General features: G+C 39.8%; 1 protein-coding gene and 1 long non-coding RNA gene across 3 annotated transcripts in view; one reads left to right on the top strand and one right to left on the bottom strand.

Moving 5' to 3' along the window:
- Positions 1–16,649, top strand: part of thsd7aa (thrombospondin, type I, domain containing 7Aa) — a 237,446-nt gene that overhangs the window by 64,569 nt on the left and 156,228 nt on the right. The window lies entirely within an intron of this gene.
- LOC308384651 lies at positions 5,970–7,268 on the bottom strand. Its single transcript, XR_013969370.1, has 3 exons — positions 7,254–7,268; positions 6,804–6,924; positions 5,970–6,227 (listed from the first exon to the last, which is right to left on the bottom strand). It is a non-coding gene; the product is annotated as an uncharacterized lncRNA (long non-coding RNA).

The following is a 16,649-nucleotide window of genomic DNA, read 5'->3' on the forward strand; positions in this document are numbered from 1 at the left end:
TCGTGGCCACCCCCTGTTTATGTTTACCAAATACTATAAAATTAATATATATTAAAACATTTTTCTACTTTCGTTGACTTGATTTTTTTAATTAGCACCACTCCTAGTCATGAAAACCAAACTATAATTCATATTCATATATTATACCCTTTGAATACCAGTCAGATTATGTATTATTACTACGCTTTTGCACCTTTTGCACCTTCTTCTCATTTTGATGGTGGGGTGTGGGTCACACTCTGGTTCAGACTACTGTATCTTGAGATCATTGGCAGAAGTGGCTGGGAATTAGGGACAAGGGTGTCTTGCAGTTGTTGAGGTCACAAGCATGTGTCCCAGCTCTCCCAGGATCACTCTTCATTTGTAGGTTGTAGAGCACTCCCCCACTTCAGTGAAGTTGTTTCCGGTGGGACAAAGACATCGTATCCCAAGACATCCAGGAGATTGGAGGAAAGAGCCATCAGCCATCAGTTAGTTTTCCTTCTACAACTCGAGGTGCCAGCATCCTCTCTAAGTTTAAGATAATAGTTTAAGATAAGTTATCCAAGCTGTATTTGTGCCTATTGTAGTCCAGGATTGCTTCTTGCTTCCAGGCTTCCTCTATTACCCATCACTAACTGCTGGTTCCCTGTGTGTTGTGGTCAAAAGAAGCGCATTCCTCTGTTGCTTTGGCATGTGGGATATCGCCGTGGTAGTTTTGGTGAAGCGAAAGACAGACAACAAAATCTTTCACTGTTGCAACTGGAGCTGGGGAGGAAGCTCTGGTTTGTTCCCCTGTGCCAGTTTTCATCTGAGGCAAGGCTGGACTGGGACAAAAAATCGGCCCGGGCATTTTGACTAGAGACCGGCCCACCAGGATAAAGATTGAAAATGTGACGTCATTCAGGGGTAAAACCGCAAAGGATTCTGGGAACTTGTGGCAAGAGGTACTAGCGCACGCAGGCTTTCAATTGAACTCAGTTACACAGCGATAAAAAGAAACCCAAAAAATGTCAAGAAGCTGTTGTATTATTAACTGCAATAGCCGGTCGCATGACAGCCACGGGAAGCCGACGGGTAAAGAGATCGCTTTTTTTATCGGATTACGTCGTTGAAGAGAAATTTTGTAAGCCATGTTTCCGAAGTAAGAGCCGACGGATGGTCTGGATATACCAAATATAACGTCTCAGAACACTCCAGCTCACATGTTAGTCTGCTCCAAGCATTCCCACAAAGGTCAGAGTTTTGCAGTAGTTAATGCATCATTTTTCTTAACATAATTGGTGATATAGGTTACAAGCAAGTCTGGCGCTGAACAGAAATTGTCGCGCTATGCTCCTTTGTTTACTGTGCATAAATAGTGAATTGTCCTGACACAATATTGCGTTTCGCTTCTGTTATTACCATGGTACACTGACAAAAACGATTTGTGAGACTGGTAAACTTACCTTTGTTCGTACCATGGTCTTTCGTTCCACACGGTGCATTTCAAGGTCCTGTACCCATCCGTCGGTAAACTGTACCTGGGCTTGTTGCAGTGACCTGAAGTTACTAAACTTCATGAGTGTATGCACTCACTCCAAGAACCGTATAATTATAAATCTGAGCGTGGTGAAAGTTGGGCAGCACGCTAATGTATTTTGTCCCTCTGTGTGCTCGTAAGGGTCTGACCCTCCTTTGATTTTTTCCTCGTATCTTTTCTTTGTCTTTTCGTCGAGTCTGTCTTTGTACGGACCGGCATTGTTCTCCTTTTGTTTTGTACATTCCTTTTTTGTGCAGCAAAGAAAAAACAAGAAGGTATTGGAACCGGAGAATGAACGTTTTGCGGTGCTGCAAATGCTTGCATTTGATGCGGTACTTGGATTGTTTTGCCACGAGTTCCCAGCATGCAATGCGCGAAAATCACGTGATTGCTAAACAAGGGGGAGGGTGCATCCGGCCTCCTCGGCTGTAATTGGTCCAGCCCAGAGTCGATCATGACCAATTGGCCAATCCAACACCTTTCATTATATATACACTTCCTAAAAAACAAAAAAAATCCATCGGCCCATAAAACAAAAAATCGCCAGCGGCCCACCGGACAAATGCCCGATGGCCAGTCCAGCTATGATCTGAGGAGTTCCTCTGCCAATGTGACTGAAGTAAAGACGTTGTCCTCGGAGCTCCTCCGTCAGTTGGAGTCTGAACCCCATCCCTTTTTTACTTCCTGGGAACTTCCAGTGTTGTCATCCAACATGCTATACATTGCTTTATTCTGGTGTAGGCTTACATCTCCACTTCATCTACAATCCTCACACCTTCGCCTCCTGTGCAGGTTCGTAAGGGTGCACAGCAGCTAAAAGATCTCCTTTGTTTTAAAAAAGTCAAAAGTAGATCTCTGGCTGCTAATGCAGGAAACTGCATACAGGGTGAGCCCTGGTTTGATACCAGTGGGTACTGGATTGTAGAGCAGTCTCTCTTCAGTGGTGGGACCCACATGGTTTTCCTTTCATGAGGGATCCACTCAGTCACCGGCTCCTCGGTCTCAGAAAATGCTCCTATGTTCTTTTCCATCAGTTGCTCAGCCTCCACCTCCATGCCCCCCAACCCCAATCCTCCCCCAAAGAAGAGGATTCAGGCACTGGCTAGTACTCATCATCAGTGGTAATGTGGTCAGCAGGCACGTGCAGAGGGGGGGGGGGGGGCGGCTAGAGGGGCTTGAGCACCCGCCCCTTTCCTGATGTGTGCCCAAAGTGCCCTTTTGTTGAGGCAACTTTTTTTTTTAAAAAGAAAAAATTTTAATGTGTGTGTGTGGGTGCGGAGTCCTGTCTGTGCCCCTCAACAATAATATTTAACTATTAATCATAGTTTTGCTAAATAAAAGGATCTGGCTTGCATCAGTCAAATGATCACATTTAACCAATGATCGCCCTTGACGGCAGAACGCGCTGGTTACGAGCCGGGAACGAGCTCACAAAGAGCACGCGCATTTTTTGCCGTCCGGAGCTGCAGGAGAAACACAAGTTAACTCAGAGACACAGACTGATGCGACACAACCAGTAAGTAGGTGCACAGCGTACACTGAAGTGTGTAGCACACAGGAGTATTAGCTTATTACGTACACGTTGGTAAGCTGTCTTGTTGCAACTGACGAACTGAAACAAACGAGCGTGCTGTGTGTGCAACAGCGCGACAAACATTACCTGTCCTTTTATTAACTGCACAAGTAGTGCTGGTCATAGCTGCTGGCTACCTGTGTAAGGCTGTCATGGGTCTGTAGCTCTGTCACCGTTTTAGTGAACATATTTAGTTTTAAAGTATTTAGAAACATATTTAGTTTTAAAGTATTTAGAAACATATTTAGCCTTAAAGTAAGTTTCCGGGCTTTTCCTGCCTTTCTGGAAGGATTATATTTCACTAAAAAACGATCTAATATGCATGTTCACAATTATGCATTATTATAATTATAATATATTAAAAACACACGCTGTATTTTAAAGAACATACATTAAGAAGCAGATTATATTAGATTTATATTTTGAATAAGACAAAATTTGGATTTTACAGCAGTAAAATGATTGTATCTCTAGTTTAAAAATGTAATAAGCTTTGCCCTGCACAGAGTGGATAGTGAAACAAATGGAATCATCATAAATACATTATTTCATATTTATTACTTCCCCCTCCTCATTGCTTTATTATTGTAGCTCTAGTAATAAATAATAATGTAAGGATTCTGGATCAGCACCATGATGCCCATAGTATATACAGTATTCTGAAGAAGGTCTAAAATGTCACTGTGTGTGCGTGCATGTGTGTGTTTTATTTAGATGGATTTTTTTTTTAAAGTATTACTCATGATATAACATTGTCCAGACGTGCCTGGTAAGGACATGAGGAGGAAACAGCAGGAGCTGTGTGAGGCTACTAAAGGCAGGGCTATAACATTTTTCTGTCATCATTTTATTATAGATTAAGTGCAAGAGTTGTTAGGTGTGGATAATTAGATTATAGTTTATTGCAATAGCAAGTTGTGCCTTGTTCTCAGATGGACAGCAAGTGGAGAGTGATATATGAAATGATGGGATGGAAGGAAGAAGAGAAGCAAAGAGTGATTCACAGGCAGAGCCTAAATTATTTCTCACAGTTTTTTGTTGCCTTATGGTTCCAAGCGCTGTCACCAATCTTTGCATTTTGTTATTATCTCATGACACTTGTTTAATCAGCTACCATCTCTCTGGACTTTTTAATGTCTACAGTCTCAGATCAACACAGCCCTGCCCTCCAGCACTATCAGCAGCAACCCCTCAACAGCTAAAACATTGGTTACGTTTGCTTTGCCTTGTTGCCCATATTAGATTCTTGATGAATGTGTGTTGTTGTTATTCAGCCTGGTTCAATGTGCCCCTTTTTAACTTTGAGCACCCGCCCCTTTAAACCTCTCTGCACGGCCCTGGTGGTCAGCTTCTTTGGAAATTGTCCTCTCATCTTCTGGAGAAGAAGTTTCTTCATCTTGGGCAGATGTGTTTTCTTCAAGGTCAGAGGACTGCTTGAAGAATAAATGATCTGGAAGCTGTTAGGCTTACTTACAGCAGTAGCACTGTCTGCACCTGCATAAACTCCAGGACACGTTTATAAACAGTTTTTGTTGTTGTTTGTGCTGCAGCTGCAGCTTTGAACTCTGCAAAATGTCCTGTGATCGGGTTTTGTTTTGTTTTGTTGAGTTAATATTTTGAGTATGGTATCTTTTTATGAAAAATACAAGAGTAAAAGTGCTTTTAACATGTGCTTCAAAGCTGAGTTTGACTGGGAACATCAAAGCTCAGCAGCCTGCATCCACAGAAATTCACTGCAGCCTATGTGTGTGAATGTGAGAGTGACTGACTAGTGGCATTGTAAAGCGCTTTGGGTGCCTTGAAAAGCGCTATATAAATCCAATCCATTATTATGTAATGTTTGATGTGTCATAATTTATTCCAGTCTATCTTGAAAATACATGTTTCAGAATCAGAATCAGAATACTTTATTAATCCCGAAGGAAATTAAGGATGTCATGCACAAACACAAACTATTAGATCCTTAAGATCAAACCTATGTCAAAATTGTTTCATTATTTTGGTCCATTGGAGTGTGGTAAGCCATCAAAGGCCGCTACTAGAAACGAGAATTATTACATGAAATCGCTTGCTTGGCCAAAAATGGGTAAATTATGTAATTTGGTAAAAAACATTAAAAAATACAATTTTCATGTGTTGAGTTTAGAATGAAAGCAATTTACCCTAAATTGTATGATTTAGTACTGTCAATAACAAGGAATCAAAAAAGGTGGTTATAATGGGTTTCAATTGGCCAAAAATGGCCACGATAGAGCCAAGAGGAACAATTTGGTGTATAGTGAATATTATTGACATTATTAAGGAGCTGATGTTGAAAATTAAAAAATCTGAAAAAAATACACACCTTTGGGAAGTTTCATTCCATTTGCATTAACAGAATGAAAATGGTCGAAAAAAGAAAAGTGAAGTGGCCACAAATGGCCAGGATAGAGCTGGTTAAGCTAGATGCTCACTACAACATACAGACACCTGCACCCATTCCCGGCCCACTTAAACTACTGAGTATAACGCTATAAATTATACCTTTGAACCTAAAGTAATGAGCCTGATTTGAAAATGTCAGGAGTACACAGCAAATCCAGCATGTCCAAATTAACACTGTCGGATTTGATTTCAACACTATTAAAGTGTCTATATGGGTCCACACCAGAGAGTGTTAATTTAACTGTTTTTGGAGAGTTGGTACGTTAACTCTGATTTAGTGTTAAACACCAAATCTGTCTGGAGTTGATAATTTAACACTTGGTGTTAAGAGTTTATATATTAACTCTCAAAGAGTATTTTAGTTTAACTACGTAAGAGTTATCTTCTAATTCATTCTAAAAAGCGGGAATTTTACTGTTCTGAACTTCTAGAAATTTCTTTTGGAAATAAACATTTACTAAAAAGACGCAATGGTTTTTGAAAAACATTTATTCTGAACTGTGCACCACAATTTCAAAACATTTTCTGAAAGATGTAACAGTATACATGTTCTCACTTTCATTAGAATTTTGTTTATCAAAAGGTCTGACATAGGTGAGCTGGTAAATGCAAATAACAGCATTCTCATCACTTATTTCTTCAATACAATATGCATGTCCTTCATTCATCCCTTTGTGGAACTTCAACGCACTTCTGCTCTCCCCCATATTCCATCTTCACAAGCATATCCTGTGTGGAGATTGAATAAAAATTAGTTGACACTAATTAATGGCACAAATAATCCAGTAAACAATTGTAGCACAGTAAAAAAAAGGAATCCTTTTTGAGCCATTACTTGTGTAAAGTATTTTCCCAAAAGACAAAGACACAGACAACAGGTAATACTGAACTAAATGTAAAACCTCAACCTTTTTCATTTTTACCTAAACTGTGTGCACAAAACTCTGGAGGGATCTATGCTAACGTAGAACCCAGTCAGGACGTCTGCTACTGCTGTTTGCTCGCTTTTTTATGGGCGATCGTTTTCAGGCTCCAAGTAGCACCATTATACCAACATTTCACATTCTAGACATTGTTTTAGGTGTATTTGACCAAAAGTTTGACTGAAAATTCACATGCAAGCTTTTTTTCAAGGCTGTGGTATTTGCCCGCAAACAATACCTTTCAGCTAGCTAAAACAGAATATTATGCTATCAGCGAGCAACATGGCTAATGCCTTTCACACAGCTTTGTCTCAACTCCAAAGAGCCACAGAAGTAAAAGCTCATAATAATAATTGAAACAATCTTTGAAAACATGACTTACCAAGCATGGCAAACAACTCAAATATGTAGAGCAAAATGTTCTGAAACGGCTTCACTTCAGCTTCGATTGGAGCCGTGCTGGGGGCGGAGTCTGTGAATTTACTCTGTTGGTGTCATAGCCCCTGTAGGAGTTCAGAGTTAAGAGGTCAAGAGTTAATGTTTCCATTGTAACACCTCCAGATTTGACAGAGAAACACTCATTTTTAACACTCGATTTTAACTACTATCATTTTACACCTCAGAGTTACATTAAAAGAATGTGACTCTGCTTAGAGTAAAATTAACTCTACTTTTGCAAGAAGACTATTAACACCAAAACATTTAACACTTTTGAATTTGCTGTATAGAAATACAGATATTTGTGTTGAAATGTGGGGGGTAAAAGTAAAAAGTAAAAAACAAGAAAAATAACTACTGAGATAAAGTACAGATAGCTGAATATTCTACTTACCTACAGTAACAAAGTATTTATACTTTGTCACTTTCCACCTCTGCAACGTATGTTGTTTTGAAACCAAGTTGTTGTTGGTCAAAGGCACGTGCCAGGTTTTCTGTACTCTGGTTTTAAGTAGTGGTCGGCGGATCGATCCAAATATTGATTGTATCGATACCAAGTCGTCATCACTATCGGATCGAGATAGCCTGATGAGATCGATTCTTTACTTTAAGTTCCGCTCTTGTTTGCAGTGCTGCAGATGAAAGACGAAACAGCCAGACTCACCGCTCCTGTGTCAGCGCAGAGCAGGCACACTTTGCCCCCCCCCTCCCCCCTCTTGTGTTCAGATGTTGCGCTGTCACGTGACGTGACGCTTTGGGGGCTTCTCAACAGGACTTGTTTGTTTTAATTTGTTTACCGGTTTACGTGCACTTTTTAATTTAAGATTTTTCTAAAAAATTGATAATACAGCATTTTCTATTTAATTATAAACTTTGTCCTAATTATGTCCTGGGATTTAACTATTTAATAATAAAAAAGGAAACATCACAAAAGACACTTAAGGTCATGAAAATTAATTGAGATTTAGCAATTCAATGACGCATCCACCTTATTTATAGAAAAGTATTGGTATCGGCGATGCAGTATCGCACACCACTAGTTTTAAGCATTTAATGGTGGCATTGTGGTTAGTGCTGTCACTTCTTATTAAGAGGGTTCCTGGTTCAAGCCCTGCTGTGTTCAGAGCACTCTGGCTTATTCCTCACAGTCCAAAAATATCAATGTTGGTTGTAAATAAGCCACGTATGTCAGGTGCTGTTTAAATGTTATAGTCTAAAGTGCTTTAAGAGGTCAGGAAGACTATAAAAGGGATTTCTAAATGTGTTTACAGTAAAACAAATTATCCATTAAAAGTCTAGTATTTGTTAATAATTCCTCAGCTTGTTTTCACGCAAATTCAAATTTCCAAAATTTCCAAATTCAGTCTGTAACAGCTACACAATGATAAGTAAGTAAAAGTAATTTTTTATTGATATAGCATCTTCCAAGATAAATATAAAAAGTGCTTCATAACAAAAACGCTAAAATGATTTTTAGCTGAGTGAGAGAGTTGCAGAGTTTCTGTCTAATATAGTTTTCAGCTTTGCATGCTGCACAGTGAGCAGGCTTTGAGCAGCCCTCAGGGACCTGCTTGCGACGTATGGATTAAAAGTACGTCTGTAAAAGTTCTTGATGCTTGGCTATGTTGAGCTCTAAAAGTAAAAAAAAGATTCTAAAGTGGACTTTGACGTTGACGGAAAGCTGGTGTAATTGAATTAGCAAGAGTGTAATGTGAAGACCTAGTGAGGGAGGTTTTTCTAATACAAATAAATAATGCATGTAGACATGATGAAGTAAATTCATCAATAACAATTTACAGTTCAGAATGTGACACAGTATTTGTGATAAATGCCAGATATTTAACACAAGTTTCTAAAGTGAAAGCTGCGCTAAAAGTTGCTAAGCTTTGTGTAGTGAATATGGCAAGACCGAGAGTTTGCATTACCTTAACTTTAGGTTCAAACAAGGACTTGTGTTTTCTCTCCATTAAACTGGAAAAATGGTTAGCCATCCAATGTTTAATAGAGTCCAATCACCTTTGCAAAATCTGTAGTTTAGATACATCTTGGGGCTTAGAAGAGATATACAAGTGGATATAATTTGCATGGCAGTTATTGCCTTCATATTCCACATCTTCCCGAGCTCCTCTCTCAGTCCTTGGTATTTCTCAAGCTTCTTGTGTTCCCTCTTCCTGATGTTGCTATCACTTGGTATAGCTACAGCTATCGTTATAGGCCTCTTCCTCTGCTTGTCCAGTTTCTTTGCATGTGTGTCCTGCCTGCTAGCATCTTGTACCCTGCTGGTATGTGCTGGAATCTTTCAGGGCATCTTCACACATCCTGCACCTCGAGTCTTGCCTGGTGTGGTAGATGGCAGCCTCTATCGATGTCGCATGCTCCTGTGCTGCCATATGCAGTGCACTGTGTTCAGCTTTGTCAAGCTATTGGTAGGAATTTTGATATGAGTCACTTCTGCTGTCTTCCAGTGGTATATGCCATACAGGGGCCTGTTCTTCCATGACCTCCTTGTCCCACTTCTTCCTTGGGTTTCTGCTGTCTGAGGTATTCACTAAGCACCTGATCAGTTGTGGCCATTTTCCTGATGTACTCATAGATGTTTGCTTTTTAATCCTGGACAGTGGTTCTGTCAATCACTAGTCCACAGTCTCCTTCCAACTTGGGGTTGTGGCGTTTCTAGCAGCCTCTTTCGTTGTACATGTACAATAAGTAAAGACAGTAAAGAGCTGTTCTGTTCATGGTTCCCATTTGCCTGTGCGATTCCAAGGTACTTGTATCTGTTCTCAGTGTTTGCCTCAGTTGCCTTCTCCCCTCAGTTCTGATTACCTTCCCTCTCTTTGTTACCATCCCTACTACAATGCTCCTGTCGGAATGAAATTCTGATGTCATTGCTGTAGATCCTAGTAGTGTGGATCAGTAAATCGATGTCTTGGTCACTACAGAGCACTGTTTTTAAAGAAAAAGGGCAGTACGGTGGTGCGGTGGTTAGCACTGTTGCCTCACAGCAAGAAGTTCCTGGGTTTGACTCCACCATTTGGCCGGGGCTTTTCTGTGTGCATGTTCATGTTCGTCTGGGTTTGGTCCGGTTACTCTGGCTTCCCACAGTAGAAAGGCTTGCAATTAGTTAAATAACATGCCTTAATGATTCTAAATTGCCCGTGAATGTGAGTGCGAATGGGTGTCTGTCTCTATGTGTCTGCGACAGAATGGTGATCTGTCCAGGGTCTGTCGCCCTATGACAGCTGGGATAGGCTCCAGCCCTGTTATGGATGTTATAAAACCAATCCTCTTCTTTGTATGCTCCTAACATTTAGGAACATGTTAAAATTAGGAATTTTTGCTTGTCTCATTTTAGTCCTTGTCATTCAAATCAATTACATTGAAACTATTGTCACTTCTTAAGGATTCGATGTGAAATAAGAGCTTTCCTTCCACAGACAACCCCCATCTCTGCCTTTTTGTAAAACTTTCTAACTGAATGCATTTGATGTGTTTTGTTCTTTGATTAAAATAATTATAGAACTTTCATCTGATTTTTAAATTACTGTTATAATCCCAGTCCTAAAAAGTAGAGAGTCCAGAGTACATTAATAAACCTGATGTTAAGACATCCAAAACTTTGTGACATCATGTTGAATTTATAATAAAGTGTAATTTAAAAATATGCAGAAGTCATTTTCACATGATGGCATGATCTAACAACTCAAAATAGGGCTGTTTAGTTTATCTGGTCTACAAAATTCAGCCCAAATAGTTGATAGGAGTTTCACACTTGATCCTATACAGTTTCATTTGCATGGTTGCAAGGTTGAAACTGGGTTTGGAAAACAACCCCCTGCAGGTACGAGCATTGGACTGAAAGTGTCTTTAAAACCAGCAAAGAACAACTCTGAAACACCTCCATCAAGCCTGGAGAGCAAATCGAAAAAGAAACAGCTTAAAACAAAAATATAGAATTAATAAAACTAAACTTTATTGAAAACCAAAAAAAACACATATTATGATTTAGTATTTCTATTAATTAGATCATGTACTGACCTGAGTATACTGATTAGTGCCAGTTGCACTCAGCCATTCATTAATATTGCTGGAAACATCAATGTACTTTTACAAATGGGATGAGAGGAGGGTCAAAAAAAAGAAAGGTGTGGCTCTACAGACACCCTTGTGAACTACAGACACCCATTACACAACATCCTCATGACCAGAGCCAGGGACACAGACGGGAAGAGAAATGTGCTAAACTTGACTTGGCTCAGTCCGGTGTTGCCTCGCCATGCAGGTTAAGACGAGGAGATCGAGAATATTCCAAAATTAACTGGGTTGGACAGAAGTGGGATACTGACAGTCAGTGAAACTGACCCTGAGGGGGAAGTGGATTAGAGTAAATGCAGTTTTGGTTGCTTGAACTAGACCACTGGCCTGGGAATAAAAAGCTTACTTTTAGTTCATTGAATTATGAATTATTTATTTTAAAAGTACCTGTTCTATTTTATTGTGTCTATTAATGTTCTATTAATTTCTTATTTATTTTACTCTTTCTGTGCACTTTGCAACTGTTTCTCTGTCAGAAGCCCTTAATAAATAATTTTTGATTATTAAGGTCCTGATCTGGTTAACTTAAGACATTTCCATCTCCAGGCATATGATTTATCAGAAGACCCTTCGATTCTTCTATTTCACAATGCTTATATAATTTTGTAATTTACACTTTAAAAATGGCAACAGTAAGGGCTACATTGGAACCTTGCAGTTCGACAGATAACAAGTCACTTAGAACGCAGCATTGTGGAGACAACAGGATGTGGCAAACCAACAGGGAAGATGCTGTAGCTGATCAGTGTCTTGACTGGGCTGCACTGCCAGGTTGCATTTAGGTGTTACATGTGTTTTCGGAATAGTGTATGCATCTAAAATCCCATTTGATACATTTTTATATTGAGTTTTTCCTTCTGTTGTGTGCTTAATTAATATTTTTATAATGCAGAAATTATACATTTGTATTTTTATAAAATATCATCTGCATAAAAAATGGCTTCATGGTCTATGGTGGCTGTTTGAATACATTTTTGATATTTTCATTTTGTCTGATTAAATCCTCTACTGGCTCTATGAAAAATGTAAAGAGCGAAGCAAAGAGAAGACATCCTTATCTAGTAACATTGTGGAGCGTGAGGATAAGATTAAAATGTGAGATTTATTGATAAGTAAAAGTTGTTTACCTTTAATAACATCAGTCTGGTCAGGATGAATTAGAATTGGTATGATTTTGTCTTGTCTAGATGCCTGAGCCTCATTTATAATTTTAATGTCTGTATTGATTTGAGAAAGCAGCTGACAGTCAGAGAGGCTGGCGTAATCTTTATTTGGTTTGGAAAGCAGGGTGATCATTGCTGTGTTCAAACTTGGTGAGACTGGTTTTAAAATCTGAGGTCATTCTTATGAGTAGTGGAGATGGAAATGAGCAGAAATGTTCGTAGAACTTCGCAGTGAAGCCATCAGGTAAAAATACTTTCATGTGTTTTTCTTTCTTTATTCATGTTTTCTCAGTTTGCATACAGTTTTTATTATTGCATTAAAACTTATGTTGTATTAGCAACTCAGTGACTCATTGAATGCTGTAAATTAGTGACTTTATCCATCTTAAGGTTTTGATTGGTTTAGTGGCTCCTTTTTAGAGATTTCTCTCAAAGAAAGAGAGGACCATATTACTGACTGGAATGTCTTAGGCTACGTTCACACTGCAGGCGAAAGCGCATCAAAATCAAATCCGATTTTTTTTGACCCCCTGCGACCCATCTATCCCATCATGGTCTGACAGTGTGAACGACACAAATCCGATATTTTCAAATCCGATCTGGGTCACTTTCGTATGTGGTGCTGAATCCGATACATATCTGGTGTTTTAGAAAGCGACTGCTGTTTGATGGTCAGGTCGCATTAAATCCGTCTTTTACGTCACCGACACAAGACAGACGCCAATTATCAGCGCCGGAGAAGCGCCGGAGAAGACATTGCGAACACTTCCTGGCCATCCAGTGTAGATGTCAGTGAAACTGTTGGGAAGACAACGTTACATTTTATTTGTACTGTACAATCTGTAGATTCTGACAGAAATCTGCAGCTATCCTTTGAAGCACCGCTCCTCTAAAACAGCAACAAGGATCATTATTAGGTTATTTACATTATTATGTAAATAACAAAATAACTTCAAGCAAAAATTGGGAAACGTAAAGTCCGAAGTCTTTATATTAAGGGCCATCTATCAAACAATGCTGTTTGTGCTGGGTCTAAACAGAGCGCGTTGTGTGTGACGCCTTCTTTTGCGCATGCGGGCCGCTTTGGGCATTCACACTAGAGCGCGTTTGCTGTCGCATTTTATTTGTAGTGTGAACAAGCAGACAAAAAAATCGGATTTGATCAAAAAATTGGAATTGAGCATTAAGACCTGCAGTGTGAACGTAGCCTCAGAGTCACTTTGTGTATCCTGATCCCACTTAATCCAGCTCCACCTGTCTATTTTGCTTAGCCTAATTTTTTCTGGTATGATTATTAGTATTTTGTTGCCAGAACACCCCAGTAAGACAAAAGAATCTGAAACCTTGCGATATTTTAAGATGGGTAAGTGAGCTCTATTGAGCACATGTTACACTGGTGGCCTCACACACCTCTCAACAGATGCTTAATTAAACTATGCTCTAATATTTGTTCCAAACTCTACCAAAACATTAAAAACAAACAGATTTTGTTGCTGACTAGTAAATTGCTTTTGACCACAGCAGTGATATAATTTCTTAGAGCTACTGTCATTGCAGAACTTGTGATTTTTAATTCGGATCTAATTGGCTGATAATTTAGCTGTTGTAATGTAAGAATTTGCTCTCTAAAGATGATCAGCAAACCCCAGTGGGACTGAGACCTTAATATCTCAGAATACTGAACATTATGATCAATGCAACACCTACAGGGCATGAAACTGTGGCATGCTATATATAATAGCTGTGTAACTCTGATGCAATGAATCCTCATCTGGAAAGGAACTGGCAATAAGGTTATTAGTCAGCTGGTGCATAGCAGCACAGAGCAGTGCCCTCTGGTGTTGGGAAGCACAGCACAAAGAAGAATGAGTCACAAAGAGTCAGAGCTCTGTTGTGCTTTTAACCTTCACTGGTAACGACTTCATCAGTTTCTTCACAAATAGAATTTTAACTGTTAGAAAAAACAATACTCATAACGGTCTCACAGAAATTACATTATGTACAGCTATTTTCAGTGTCATTGATACTGGGAGGTCTCCTTCCAAGTCTAGAGCGGGGCATCACTGAGCTGCTGGACAATCTAAGGTGCAACCTAGCAGTGTTGGGGTGGACCAAAAGATAATATCCCAGAAGGGTTTAGGTCAGAAGAGCATGGTGGCCTGTCAATGGTATTAATTCCTTATCCTCCAGGAACTGCCTGCATAGAGGCATTTGAGGTATTGTCATGCACCAGGAGGAATCTAGAACTGACTCCACTGGTGGAGCTCTGAGATTGCCCATCCTGTTCTTCCTTGCACAGAGAATCTCCTCCATGCTCTTGAGACTGTGCTGGCAGACATGGAGGGGCTGAACTTCCTGTGCAACCTTTGTAGAGTCCATGTATTGCCTGTGTCAGTATTGCCAAAAAAAAAAGAAGGAAAAAATAGAATAGAATAGAATAGAATAGAATAGAATAGCCATGTTATTGCACACGTACAGCAAAATTGTGGATTCACCTCACAAACTGTGGATGGAATACAAATATAAATAGTTGAACAGCAAGAATAAATTTCAGAGAAGAGTAGTATGTACAACAAGTGGAATACATACATCAGGAAGACGTCTATCCCAGGAGCCTATCCCAGCTAATAGGGCGAGAGGCAGGTCGCCGATCTGTAGCAGGGCCAACACAGACAACCCACATTCACACCTATGAACCTCTTTCTAAAAAAAATATTAATGTAGGGCAGATGAACATCCATTGATATCAGGTAACTATAAAAGATATATGGCAGAGTAACTTTGTAATTAAGATGAATTTAGTAGACACAATTACGATATCAGCCAATAAATGAGTGTAGGTAGATTTCTTCTACATATTCGTATGCATCAGACAAGTGGACTGGACTGGTTCTTATACAGCGCTTTTCTACTCTTCTGAGCACTCAAAGCGCCTTACACAACTTGTGCATTCACCCATTCGCACATTTTTCTAGGTGCTTTCTAGGTAACATTCACACACTCATACTCCGATGGATACATCAGAGAGCAATTTGGGGTTAGTATCTTGCTCAAGGATATTTGGCATGCAGACTGGAGGAAGCCAGGAATTGAACCACCAGCCTTCCGATCAGTAGATGACCCGCTCTACCACCTGAGCTACAGCCACCCCAACAAGTCAATATGCAACTCAAATGCTGCTGATTAATGCAATGGTTCAAATAAGTAAAAAGAAAACTGGGGCACCATCGGGAAAGGGGTCGGTGTTCAAGCCCCTTCCACCCCCACCCTCTGCACGTGTCTGGACAAATGTATGACAGACACACACATCATCGAAAACTAAACACATTTTCTATATAAATTCAGTTAATTTTGGTTAGTTTTGTGAAAGCTCATTCTAGTTTTAGTTAGTTTTCCTTTTTTTTTTTTTTTTTTACAAAGTCTCTTTTTTTTTTTCTACATCCATCATCCATCCAACAAAAATGCTTTTTTACTTCTAGTGTTTGTTATTTGGTTAGTTTTTGTTAACGATAACAACCTTGCATTGGACTAGGTCTAAGTAGAGTCCTTCTGTGAGTGGCCTGATCCAGGAGCAGGTGGAAGGGGGGATTTGAAGGAGGCCCAGTTTGGTGATGAGGATGTTTGGGATTGTGTTGCTGAACGCTAAGCTGTAGTCCACAGAGAGCATCCTCATCTCAAGATGGCTCAGTGCTCTGTGAAGGGTGATAGTAATGGCATCCTCTGTGGACTGATTTGCTTGTTCAGCAAACTGGTGGGGGTTGAACGAGGAGGGAGGCAGGCAGTCTCTGGTGTGCTGAGAAACACTTCATGACTACAGACATGAGAGCTATAGGTCTGTAGTCACTGAGGCTGTCTATTCCAGTATTTGGGGGATGGGAATGATGGTGCAGGCCCTCAGACAAGTAGGAACAGTGGCACGAGTCAGGGAGAGGTTGGACAGCCTGATGATGAAAACCCATGTCAGTGATCTCCTCCTGTAAAACAGGTGTAATCAGGAGGAATACGATTAGAAATGAGTATATCAGAGGTAAAGTTCAAACTGAGCAGTTTGGAGACAAAGAGAGGCAAAGATGGAATATCTTGGAATGAGAACAAAAAGATCCAAGAGGGAAAATTGTAGATTTACACAAGATGAGGAGGTTCGCCTTGACCTATTTCCAAACAGCTGCAGATTGCAAACTTAAAAAATCTTTTTGTTGATGTTGAATAACTGTTGAATGGCAGTCTATAAATCACATCAATAACTTAAGCCAGCCTAGATCTCAGCTTGAAGTACTTTTTGAACTTTCTAGCAAGAAAGAAAATTAGATGTGACAGGAGTGACTCAAACGGACAAACTCTTGCTCTGGGGCCCAGCTCTGTTTCACTCACCCAGAGCATCACAGGGCAGTGGTGGTTGTAACACTATGAGAAAGAAAATGACTGCTTTCTATCTTACCCGCTATTCCCAAAATATTAACAATAGAACCACCAGTAGTCCATGATAAAGTGACTGGATTGCTCATCCGCCAGCTTTTGCCACATTAGCACTCAAG

The sequence above is a fragment of the Rhamphochromis sp. 'chilingali' genome (assembly GCF_963969265.1).
Source record: "Rhamphochromis sp. 'chilingali' genome assembly, chromosome: 17".
NCBI classification, from domain to species: Eukaryota; Metazoa; Chordata; class Actinopteri; order Cichliformes; family Cichlidae; genus Rhamphochromis; species Rhamphochromis sp. 'chilingali'.